Here is a 13,188-nt window from a genome sequence, read left to right as displayed (position 1 = left end):
AGGATAGTCTGTCAGAAAAAAATGCATGCTTCACCAAGGAGAGCTCCTCTTGATCCCTAAATGTTAGATAAAAACCCAGCTGTAGTCTCACTGGATCCTAGTTATTTACTAAATGGTACATCTCTAGTCATTTTCTTTTTCTTTTTCTTTTTTTCTTTTCTTTCTTCTTTTCTTTTTATTGTTGTTGTTGAGAAGACTGATATCTTAAAGGAAGAAGATGTTGCCTGAAAGAAAATTTTTTAAGTTTTTATTTAAATTCCAGTTAGTTAACATACACTGTAATATTAATTTGAAGTGTACAATCTAATCACTTTATTTTCTCTTCTATGATAATTGCTCTTTTCAACTGCTCCATTTCTTCTGCAGTCAATTTTAAAAATTTATTTGCTATGAAATGATCCGTCTCTTCCAGACTTCACAATCATTGTTCAAAAGTCACACATATCATTCTTTTGTATATCTTGGCCATGTCAGCTTTCAAATTCCCCATCGCTGAGACTAAACAGAAAAACAGAGCACTTCTTGGCAATCAAGAGCAGCAAACGCACACAAAAAGACTTTCTGAAGCTGAAATGTGGTTTTTCCAACTCTCCAGTGTGGCAAGAGAAGCAAAGGAAAAGAACACTATTGAGATGTGAATTAGTGGACTTGAGAGTCAAGTGATACACTAATGCGCAGAGAAAAATGTAAAGAGATGAAAACAGTGACAGAAAACTCTAGAGAGCTGGAAGATGGAACCAGGAGACCTGACGAGCAAATGTAGGGAATCTAGAAGAAAACAAAGAAGGGATCCCATAGCAAAAATATAATTGCTAAATTTAAGAAAAACAAAAAACAACAAAACAACAACAACAACAAAATCCAGGAGAAAATTCCTGGTTAGAGAATTATGGGTTCTCTGGAAATGTGAAATATATCTACCTTAAATTCAGAATCTGAAAACTGAGAAGAGACATTTCAAGGGACATTCTAACAGCATCCAGACCTAAAAACACTAAACTCTCTGAGCAACACTAGGTCGGCAGGGGCAGTGGGTGGGGACAGAAGTGAGAGACATTCTAAATGTCTCTTCCAAGATTGGGAGAGGGGAATCTGAAGGGGAAGGAGAAATGGGGGGAGGGGTAAGTGAAGGTATCCTAAAGGTATTATGTCACAGGGTAACAAAGAGGGGAAGGCAATGTGAAAATAGAATGTCTTGCTTGGTAAAATAATACCTTGCTAATAATAATGATAATAATAATAATATGAAGATAAATGATTATAAGTACAAGGAAAGTGACAAAAAACATTAATAGAATGTAATGAGTTTATTAGAAGGTACAAATTAACAAGGGGAAAAATAAGATGGGTAACAATTTGATCAAACCAGTGAACATAGAGAAAAAAGAAAAAACAGTGTAAGATAAATCACAATTATAAAGCAACACAAAAGTGAAGAAAAAGCAGGATTGTAAGTTTTCAAATAATTTGGGAAAAAACTGAATTATATCTTTTAAAGACAGAGCTTATCAGAGAGGGTTAAAAGCCAAAAACATTTATAAACTGCTTAAATAAATATACTTAAAAGAAATTAACAATGAAAGATCCAAATGAAAAGAATGGGAAGAAGAATGCCAGGCAAATGCAAATGAATAAAAGGCAAAAGTGGGAACAATATTCAATATTAGACAAAGTAGAATTTAAGGTTAAACACTAAACAGGACAAGAAAGGGACGCTGTATATCATAAGTGGTGAATTTGAAGATATTTCATAAATTGTATGAGCAAAACAATGTGTCAACTAAACATATAAAGCTAAGCTATTAGAAATGTAAAAAGAATTTGATTTTTAAAATTATACACAGGGGTGCCTGGGTGGCTCAGTGAGTTAAGCAGTGGACTCTTGGTTTGGGCTCAGGTAGTGATCTCAGGGAGGTGACATCATGAGATCAAGCCCCATGTGGGGTTCTGTGCAGGCCTGGAGTCTGCTTGTCCCTCCCCATCTGCCTCCCCTCCCCCTCCACATACACCTGCTCACTCTTTCTCTCTCAAAGATTTCAGTATAATTCCATTCAAACATTTCACACCTATTAAATTAAATATAAATATATATAATATTTTAAAACTCAATAATCTTGGCTATATGTAAAATTTATAATTGCTTTGAATAAAGAATATACTTATTCTATGTTCACAAACTACATAAAATATTGATCATGTTCTTTCCCCAAAAGAAATGTTTTGAATTATTCTAAGAAGTAGAGATTATGTAACTATAAAATAGAAGCCACATTCTCTAATCATTATCTTAATAAAATTAGAGGCATATAATTTTAAAAAATGGCCCAAATCTTAACTGCTTAGAAATGAAAATATCTAATCTTAGAAAAATCCTTAGATGGGGAGAGAAATCAAAAGGGATATTGCAACTTCTGAAGAAGTCAATTAAAAGAACAATTTACACATAACCCATGGTCAGAAAAAAATCATACTGGTAAAAATTAATAGTGTTAAATATCTTATTTATTTAAAATTAACATCAAGACAGTTCAGGGTTCAAGAAATTAAAACCAATACACAAAAGACATTTTTAAAAATCTAGAATAGGAAACTCACCAAGACAGAAGTTGAAACTAAAGAAATAGGAAAACATTGCAAATAAGAGAGAGTGACAAGTCTAAAGCCAAGTACTTTGAAAACACAACATCATGAAATATGTCTTCACAAATTTGATTAAGGAAGAAAGAATTTAGTAATGTAAAGAAAGTAAGCAAAAACACAAATGCAAGAAAAATTAAAATATAAGAAATTAATATATGCAACTTTTGGGCAATGATTTTAAAAATCTAGAAGAAATGGATGATTTCCTAGAAAATGCAAATTACCAAAATTGACACCAGAGGAAGCAGAGCACTTGAATAGTAATTATGGTAGAAGAATTATGAAAGTGACAACTATGACTTAGTAAATAATCAGAGCCTAATAAAGTCACAAGTGATTTTTATCTGACACTGACACAGCAGGTCAGTGTCAGATAACCTATTCTTGACCCTATGAGAAGATGGAGAGCTCTCTTGATTTATTTTATGATGACAACATAGCTTTAATATCAAAAACTGAAAAGAAGACTATTTTATAAAAGCCATAGGCCAATCTCACTTAAGGCTCTAGAAGGGAACAGTCAATCTAAACTATTAGTGAGTAACCTCTAATGATGCGTCAAAAGAAAAATGGGCCAAACTGAAGTAGGATTTATTCAGGGAATGCAGACTAGCTCCATATCTGGAAGTTTACTAACATTATCCAGTGTATCAATACATGAATGGAAAAATTATGTGATCCCATCAGTAAATGCTTAAAGAACACTTGATATCAAGTCTGTAAAACCTAAGTAAAATAGTAAACTAAATTACTGAAATATGAATACAATAATGACTTAATTATAATAAATGCACCAAAGAATTAAATACTAGGTTACACAAATACAACAAAAAATAAAGATATTGTTAATCTGAATGCCAAATGCCTAAAAATATTTAGATTGGAAGTTAGTAACAAGACAGAGATGCTTGTTCTCATTATAATTACACAAGTATTTCATTCTGGTAAATGAAATGAGCCAAAAAATACTATAAACATTAGAAAAGATAAGATAAAATGTCCTCTTTTTATGCTGAGGGGATTATTGAATTTCTAAAAAATTCAATAGGCTCTAATTAGAAACTTACCAAAGTTTATAAGAGAATTTGTTAAGGTAGCAGGATACAAGGTAAATATACAAAAAGCAATGGTTTCTATTCCAGCAATGTATATGACAAATGAAAATGAAAAAAAGTGTTCCATACACAAACTAGGAAATGCTAAGGAATGAGGTTAATAAGAAAGGCAAAGACCAATGTGAAGAAAATTATAAGATTTTATTAGAAAACATAACTATAAAGTAAGATCAGAACAGAGACAGATAAAACATTTTCAGATGGAGACACTTGGTATCATGCCAATTTGATTTTCCCAGAATCAGTATCTGTAAATATAGTATAATTCCCATTCAAATCCCAATAGGATTATTTGAACTGGATTAAATGATCTTATGCTTTATATTTTACTTTATTTTTTAATGATTTATATTTTTAAAAAATGTCTGAGACTATATATATATATATATATATATAGTACATTAAAAAAAAAAAGAGTGAGCATTTGCCTTACCAAATATCACACACAACACGCTATAAAGTTCCTATAAACAAATTAGTGTGTTACTTCCATAAATATAAATAAATAGGTCTGTGAAACAGAATAGAAAATCCAGAAATATAATATGAGGAATTTGAGAGGCAGGGTTGGGGGTTGTGGTGTTGGGAAGGAAAAAGTGAAACAAGACAGGATGGGGAGGGAGACAAACCATAAAAGACTCTTAATCTTACAAAACAAACTGAGGGTTGCTGGGGATTGTGCGGGGTTTGGACACTAGGGAGGGTATGGGCTGTGGTGAGTGCTGTGAAATGTGTAAGCCTGATGATTCACAGACCTGTACCCCTGGGGCAAATGATACATTATGCGTTAATAAAAATAAATAAAAAGTGTTTAGATGAGAAAAAAATCCAGAAATAATTTATAAAATAAGCAAGAAATAAAACAATAAAGTTGGTATTTCAATTTGTGAGAAATAAAAACAAAAATAAATTTCAGCTCTTTCCGTCTCTGGCTGCCCTAACGGGAGGAACCGCCGCTGCCATGCGGGCCCACCTGCAGCGGATGGTCGTGCGGAATTGCTCCAGCTTCCTCCTGATCAAGAGGAACAAGCCGGCCTACAGCACTGAGCCCAACAACCTGAAAGCCCGCAACTTGTTCCGCTACAACGGCTGATTCACCACAAGACCATGGGCGTGGAGCCAGCGACCGAGGCAAGGGTGTGGTGGTGGTCATGAAGCGCAGATCTGGCCAGCGGAAACCTGCCACCTCGTACGTGCGGACCACCATCAACAAGAACGCCAGGTCCACCCTCAGCAGTGTTCCGCACATGATCCGCAAGAACAAGAGCCGCCCAGATTTGCGCATGGCTGTCATTCGCGGAGCCAGTGCCATCCTGCATAGCCAGAAGCCTGTGATGATGAAGAGGAAGCTGGCCCGCCCCACCAAGCGCTCCTGAGCCCCCTGCCCTCACCTGCAAAGCAATAAAGCAGTCAGCCTCCTCTAAATTAATTAATTAATTAATTACAGATGGCTTAATGATTTAAAATGTGAAAAAAATAAAAATTACATCCAAGAGTGTATGTCTTTAATCTAGAGACAAGGCGACCATCCAAATTGATGCTAGAAAGCCAGAAGTTTATTTATTTATTTATTTATTTATTTGAGAGAGAGAGCTAAAGCATGAGCAGGAGGGGCAGAGGAAGAGGGAAAGAGAATCTCAACAGACTCTGTGTCCAGCAAAGAGCCACACATGGTGCTCAATCTCACAATCCTGAGATCACTACCTGAGCCGAAACCAAGAGGCGAAGACTCAGCCGACTGCGCCACCCAAGTGCCCCTGGTAAACCAGAAGTTTTAAAAGCAGAGCAGAGCTGGCCGGTTAGCTCAGTTGGTTAGAGCGTGGTGCTGATAAAAGCAGAGCAGAGCAATCAAAAACTTACATACAGTAAGAGGTACTAAAAATTAAGTCAATACATACAGATAGATTTGGGGAAATATTTGCCGTTAATAGATAGGGTTAAATCTATCATATGTACAGAGTTTATACAAATTGACAAGAATTGGACAAACAACTGATAGGAAAATAAGGAAAGAAACTAAGAAGACAATAATCTGCAAGAGAGCAGATTTAAATGATCAACAACAGTAAATATATATAATTCTGAAGCAGTCAGGGAAATGTAAATTAAAGTAGCAGTGGTGATGTAGGACATGGTGAGTATAGTTAATACGATTATACTGCATAATTAAAAATTGCTGAAAGAGTAGATCTTATAAGTTCTCATCACACACAAAATTTTGTAACTGTACAGGGTGACTGATGTTAACTAGGTTTATAGGGGTGAGCATTTTGCAATATATACAAATATTGAATAATTACATTGTACACCTGAGACTAATACAATGTTATATGTCAATTATACTTCATAAAAGAAGTAACAATGAGCTTTATAACTATCAGGTATGCAAAAATTAAAACACTGGAAATTCCTTCCACTGGTTTCTATGTGAAACTATAATTGATGACAGCTATTTTGGAAAGTGATCTGGCAGCATCTATTAAAATTAAGATACTAAAATTAGGAGCATTTCATTTCTCAGAGTTTATCTCACAAAAATGAAAGCACCTGTATGTAAGGACATATATACAAGAATATTTATTGCTTGTACAGAAAAAAAGGAAATTCCTGCCAATGAGGAATACATAAATAAATTATGGCACATTTTTCGTAGGACAGCCTGTTATGCAAATATTTAGCAGGGTGCATTAGACCTATGACAGGTGACCCATGAAATGGAGCTCCAAGCTGGAGTGATTTTCGTGAGTTACTTTTTTTTTGTTGTTGTTGAAAAAATTTCTATTTAGAGTTAGCCAGATGGACTCAGTTTAGGTGATCACAATTTTGTTGGCAACATCCAAAGCATCATAGGATCCAGTCGAACATACGCCTTCTTCTTGCCATCAGGTCTGATCAAGGTGTTGACCTTGGCTATATCAATGTCATAGAGCTTCTTTTTTTTTAAAAGATTTTATTTATTTATTTGACAGAGATCACAATAGGCAGAGAGGCAGGCAGAGAGAGGGGAAGGGAGGGAAGCAGGCCCCTGCTGAGCAGAGAGCCCGATGCGGGACTTGATCCCAGGACCCTGAGACCATGACCTGAGCCGAAGGCAGCGGCTTAACCCACTGAGCCACCCAAGCGCCCTGTCATAGAGCTTCTTGAACAACCTGCTTGATCTTGTGCTTGTTGGCCTTGACCTCCACAATGAACACAAGTGTGTTGTTGTCTTCTATATTCTTCATGACTGACTCAGTAGTCAGGGGGAATTTGATGATGATGACATAGGGATCAAACTTGTTTCTCTCCTGGGAGTGATCTTTTAAGGATATTTGGGCTGACCTTGGAAAAGTAGTGTCTTGGGTCTTTGGGCAGTAGGCAACTGTAGATCTTTTCTTTGTGACTGTGGGATGTCTTTCAACACCACTTTCTTGACCTTTGAAGCCTTTGCTTTGGCTTCAACTTTGAGGGGGCAGGGACTTCCTTCTTCCCCTTCGGTGCCATCTTTGTGAAAGGATTCTTGAGTTACTATTGAAAAAAAAAAAAAAGATAAAGTATGTAAGGTTAATGAAGAAAATTGACCAAAAAACCCAATAATGTGCATGTATGTGATATATGTGTCTATGAAACCATTATATTTATGCATGCATGTAAAATTATGAGTGTGCATACAAAAATAAATTTATTACCAAGTATTATAAAATAATAAGGTGTAGGAGTGTGCACAGGAAGGAAAGATGACTTTTGAACTTTTGAACCACAGGGTTGATGCACACATCAGAATTAATTTGGGAGGATGATTGAGAGCTCTGCTTTCGCTCTGGTTCCAATTCTTGTCACCATCTTGGTCATGACATTGGAAAGATACAGAAACTATGTTGGTTACACTTGCAGATAAAGGAAAGAAAGATGAGATAGCTCTTATGTTTGACAACAGAAATAAGATTCAAAACAAGTCAGAAGACTTAGCCCAGAGCTATAAAATGAACATTAACCATGATAACTATGAAGTCTTGCATCTAAGTTTGAACGTATCCATTTCCTTAAACCATCTGTGTGGTAATTATCAGTTTCTGGTCTGTGAGTTCCATGAAGTCATTGATTCTGTCTTATTTATCTTTAAGTCCCTAATACCAACTACCCAGCATTGTGCCTGGCCCATAATTGCACAGGACAGAGCCTGGATAGGGTCAGGGGGCCCGGGAGAGATGACATAGGAGGCCAACCTGCAGGGGGGAAAGCAGAACACACATGAGGGGCACCTGCTGTTGTTAGACTCCATGCAGGGGTGCATTTTAACTTCCTAAGATTCCTACAGAGCAATACTGATACACTTCACAGATTAAGAAAGGGTCAACTGGGTAGTTACTTATTCCAAATCACAAAGGATTAAAAAGGAAGAAAAGGGAAGAAGAGGGGCACCTGGGCGGCTCAGTGGGTTAAAGCCTCTGCCTTCAGCTCAGGTCATGATCCCAGGGTCCTGGATTCGAGCCCTCTGTCGGGCTCTTTGCTCGGCAGGGAGCCTGCTTCCTCCTCCTCTCTCTCTCTGCCTGCCTCTCTGCCTATTTGTAATCTCTTTCTCTCTCTCTCTCTCTCTCGAATAAATTTTTAAAAAGAAAGGGAAGAAGAGGGATTTGAACCCAGGGTTTCCCTGACTCCAAAATATCCCCGCCAAAACTGGTAGGAGAGCAAATGTTATTTTAAAATTGTGGGCACTTAGAGCTGGGAAATCACAGGGGTGAGAAGTCTGGACACAGCTGGGGTGCGATGCCTGAGCTCTGGGCACCACTCAGCCACCGCCACCACCACCGCCGGCGCCATCTTTAACCAGAGCAGCTTTATTCTTTTTTGCTTTATAGCTCGTGAGAATTGTTTTATTCTTTGTAAGACTCCGTTTGAATAAACAATTCCCTCAATGGGGAAAAAAAGAGCTTAAAACCAATGATCCCATGCATCCCCCGGTTGATCTTGATTACATACGTGAGCAAAATGGAATTCCAAGAAGAGAGCAAATTGTTTGATTTCTTTAGGTCCAGTCGGGGCTGGCCCCAGACTGTACAGCAGCCCAGGTTTCTCCTGTGGCTGGTGGCCTCCTGGGGTGGAAGACTGTTTTCAGTTGGAAATGCCAGAGGGCAGCTATCTCTCCACTCCTCCTCCCACACTGCCCAGTCCCCACTCCTATTACCCACATGGCTGCTTTTCCTGTCCTTCCTCTGGGGGAGGGCCAGGGGCTTGCCATAAGGGGTCTGTCAATCTTTCCCTGAATGCATCCACTTTTCCAGAAGGCCATGCTCCCCCCAGATGCTTAAAAGCCCATTCGGGGCCCCCTGTGGGGTGTCTGAGATTGCCCCACACCAGGAAGCGGTTCAGTTGTTTCTTAGTTGCTTTCCTGCCTGTGCCTGCTTGACTAAACAGTGCTGGGTCAGCGCTGTTCACCCACTTTCCCTCCTGCCAGGAGGCTGGCCTGGTGACCCAGGCAGGCCCTCTCCCCTCAAGCCACCAAGAAACATCACCAGCTCTGTCTCAACCATTGCATTGTCTCCCTGCTCTTCTGGAAGCGGACAGCCTCAGAGACTGAGAAGGACCCCCACGTTTGAGGCAGCGAGCCTGATTGTGGGAGTCTTGCTCCCTGATATTTCCATCTAGGGGGAGTTGTTGGAGTAAAACTCCTTTCACACAGGAAATTTAGGATTAGCAATACATTACATCCCATGACTTGCTTATTTTATAACTGGAAATGTGTACCCACTGACTTCCTTCGGTCATTTTCAATATACATTTTAGAGAGAAGTTTACCAATTCTGTTTTTGTGATGGTGAAAATACCCTGCGTCTATGCTATTCAATATGATCACTGCTAGCTACGTGTCGCTTTGAGGGGTTGACATGTGATCAGTCCAACTGGGGAACTGAACTTTTAATTTTATTTCACTTTAATGACCTTCAATTTAAATATCCACATGTGTCTAGAACTAACAACACAGAACTAACTGGATTGGTTTCAAACAGGTAAAAGGATGTTCTTCCTTTCCATAAATGTTCATAGCAGTATTGTTTATTAAAGCCACAAGGTAGAAACAACCCAAGCTTCATTAACAGCTGAATGGATAAATAAAATTTACCTTAACCACACAATGGAATGCTGGAATAGTATTCGACCATAAAAAAGGAATGAACTACTGACATGAAAGCTACTGGGTGAAACTGGAAAACATTAGGCTAAGTGAGAGAGGCCAGACACAAAAGGCCATATTTGATTCCATTCATAAGAAATGTCCAGACTATACAAATACATAGAGACAGAAAGCAGAGTAGTGGTAGTCCAGGCCTGAGGCTCATGGGAAGGAATGGAGAGTGACCACTGATGTGTTTGAGATGATGAAAATATCTTGCTCCCAGAGGTCATGGCTGCCCAACATTGTGAATGTACTAAATGTCACTCATGGTAAATTTTGCGTTATACGTATTTTACCACGATAAAGCCAAACAAAATGAAAACAAACCGAAGACAGTATTCTCTCTTTTTATTCCTTTGGGAAAGGGGCTGAAGTCCCTGACCTCAGTGGAAATTTAGCCCCCATGGCATATTCAGCCCCTTGCCACTTCCTACCCCCACCCTGAGGGCAGAAGACACCACCCAAGGGTGACATCTGAGCTTCTATCTCTGAAAGGACCAGAAAGAACCACACAGTGACAGGGGTGGGGAACAAGCCACCAGTTAGGGTTATCCTAGTCCTCCCAGGGGCATTGGGTAGGATACTGGATAGGAAGCTGTGGCATGGTCTCCCTGAGCATCTAAGACATGGAAGCCCTACCCCTGGGAGCCTGTCCTCCCATGCAGGACACCCAGGAGAGATGATTAACAGTCCCTTCCGTGGGCCCAGCTCCCATCAAGGGAAAGCATGTGCCTATTAATCTTTGCTCAGACATGCGTTTGAATCCGGCCCCCAACATTCATCGAGGATGCTGTGTGGAGCTCCTAACCTTTCCCTGCTGTCTGCTGGGAGCCGCCTCCCTTCACACACAAGGAGCTGACCAAAAGGACAAGGCACTGAAATTTAACTGAGTATGCCACTCAGGAAGTGGTGTGCTTTCAGAAAGGACTCAGAGAGGAGACCACGCTCCTAATCCCCCAAATCAATATTCACTGTCCAGGAGGCCCTTGAGACTGCCATGGGGGAGACCATCCCCCTGCCTGCCAAAGGAAAGAAACTGTAAAGTCACCTGGTCACAAGAGAAAATGATCCCCAACCCAGGAAAATGCGGTCTTTCAAGGAAACAGAGAGCTCAGCACTGAGAAGACCCTGGGCTGCTGCCCAGCACTATGTCCTCATGCTGCCACGTGACATTTCAACTTTCAAGTCTGTCGAATGGAGCCAGGGGGCCTGTCCTGCTTACACGAGGAGGGGCTTCTGAAATGAGACAGACCTGAGCTCAAATTTCTCCCTGCCACCTACGATCCGTGCCACCCGGGATTGAAAAGTTCGGTCTTCCTAAGTCTGTTTGCTCATCTGTAACATGGGTAGAAGGAAGTCTACTTGACAGGGTTGTCATGGGAATCAAGTGACATAATGGCTTAGGAAACCATTAACACTCTGCCTGACCCTTTGTAAGAAGTGCTCAACAAATAACACCTATTATTATAATTATCATACTGTCAAACACAGCTCTAGATGGGGAAGTGGTTTCAAAATATGTGTCCTGTTTGACTAGGGTGATACAGTCTTGGAAGCACCACAGAGATAGGCAGAGAAGTTGGAAATGAGCCTTGGGCCACTACCACCAGCAAGTGGGGTGAAGTTCTACTATGTTCTATCCTGTTTCTTATCTTGGGTTCTCAAAATGGGTCCCAGTTGCACAAGAAACGGATCCTTAGCCACCCAGAAAAGTTTCGCTGTGGGTTCTTTTTATAGATTGAATATGTGTGCCCTCCGATATTCAGAAAACCACCCCCCATCCAAGGGGATGGTATTCCGAGTGGGGACCTGTAGAAGGGAATTAGGTCAGGAAGGTACAGCCTCATAAATGGGATACTGTCCTTATAAAAGGGACCCTGAGAGCTCCCTCACCTCCTTCCACCATGTGGAGATACAGAGAAAAGGTTGCCTTCTGAGAGCCAGGAAATGCGTCTTCACCAGACATCCAGTCTGCTGGTGTCTTCCTCTTGGACTTCCCAGCCTCCAGAACTGTGAGAAACAAAGGTCTGCTGGTTAAGCCACCCAGCGTGTGGTATTTTTGTTATAGCAGCCTGCATAGACCAGGACAGCCCTAGAGATGGTTCTGCTATTTGTCCAGAATGTGGGTCCCTTCTCCTGTGGCTCACTTCTTCCTCCCCCGCTTGGACTCCCTGGCTTCCCAACTCTGCTCCTCCCATCCTGCTCAGATGACCCACCTTGGATGCACTTCTCTGCTTATACCCCTGCTTAGTCCTTTGGAATTCCATGGGACCCACCCTCTAGCTTCTTCAGCAAGACCAAAACAGCCTCCTTTGCCATATTCCATCCTATGGGACTTGAGCCAGCCTCGGAGGCTGCCCACCCTAGACCTCCGTTTCCCCCCTTCATTAAATAAGCATGTAAAAGTTTCCCTCCAGCTTTGACATTCTGTGATTCTAAATATTATTACTGGTCCATATGGAATTTCTGTTGTCCTTCTTTTGTAGATTGCAACCTGTGAAATCAACCAGGACACAGGTGGTTCTGCAGGGATGAGTCACTCTGGGGCAACTGAAACCCCAGATTAATTAATTCTTCTCCAAGTGTCTCCCATTTATCTCACCTCCATTAACCTTTGGGTCTGTTTATTGTGAGAAGTCTGAGTGGGATTGAAGCAGGATGATTCCTGCCTGGGGTTGTCACTGGGGAGTAAGAAAACCTGGGTGGAGAGGTCAGCAGAAGCCAGAGCTCAGAGATTGTCAGGGCAGGGACCCTTCTGCAGCTGCCACCCCACTCCAGGTGTCAGGGTCCCTTAGGGGTCTCCATTGCATCAAAAACTCTAGCAGCACTCTCCATTTGGTAGCCACTAGCCACAAATTTAAATGATTAAAGTTAAATATATATTCAATTCTCCACTAAAACTAACCACATTTCAGGAGCTCAGTAGCCACAGATGGCTACTGGCTACCATATTGGACAGCACAGATAGAGAACATTTCCATCATCACAATGCAATACAGTACTCCTAAGAACATAGAAAAGGTAGCAAATGTTTCCCTGGCATCAGAAATACCAAAGTTGGCAATAATAGGGCATCCTGAGGTCACACACCAGTCTACTCTGAAAATGCCCAGCATCTTACAACATCCCGTACCTCCTCTTGGGTTCTGGTGGGCAGTTGGGCAATGTTGTTGTAGGGGGTGCTGTTCCTAATGTCAAGATCAGAAACTCAAAGTGATACCTGAAACCTCAGGCAGGCTTCTGTCTCATAGAGCTCTCTGGAAGAATAAAAATGGGAGA

The 13,188-nt window shown here is 40.5% G+C and overlaps 1 pseudogene across 1 annotated transcript; it reads left to right on the top strand.

Annotated features, from left to right (window-relative positions):
* The first annotated feature begins 4,677 nt into the window (after nucleotides 1–4,677).
* Nucleotides 4,678–5,131, top strand: LOC309844455 (large ribosomal subunit protein eL28 pseudogene; annotated as a pseudogene). The gene has a single exon. The product of its transcript is annotated as a large ribosomal subunit protein eL28 pseudogene (transcript).
* Nucleotides 5,132–13,188: the final 8,057 nt, after the last annotated feature.

The sequence above is a fragment of the Mustela nivalis genome (assembly GCF_964662115.1).
Source record: "Mustela nivalis genome assembly, chromosome: 11".
Taxonomy (NCBI): domain Eukaryota; kingdom Metazoa; phylum Chordata; class Mammalia; order Carnivora; family Mustelidae; genus Mustela; species Mustela nivalis.
The sequence above is the reverse complement of the archived record's forward strand: the minus strand, read 5'-3'. Positions and strand labels throughout refer to the sequence as shown.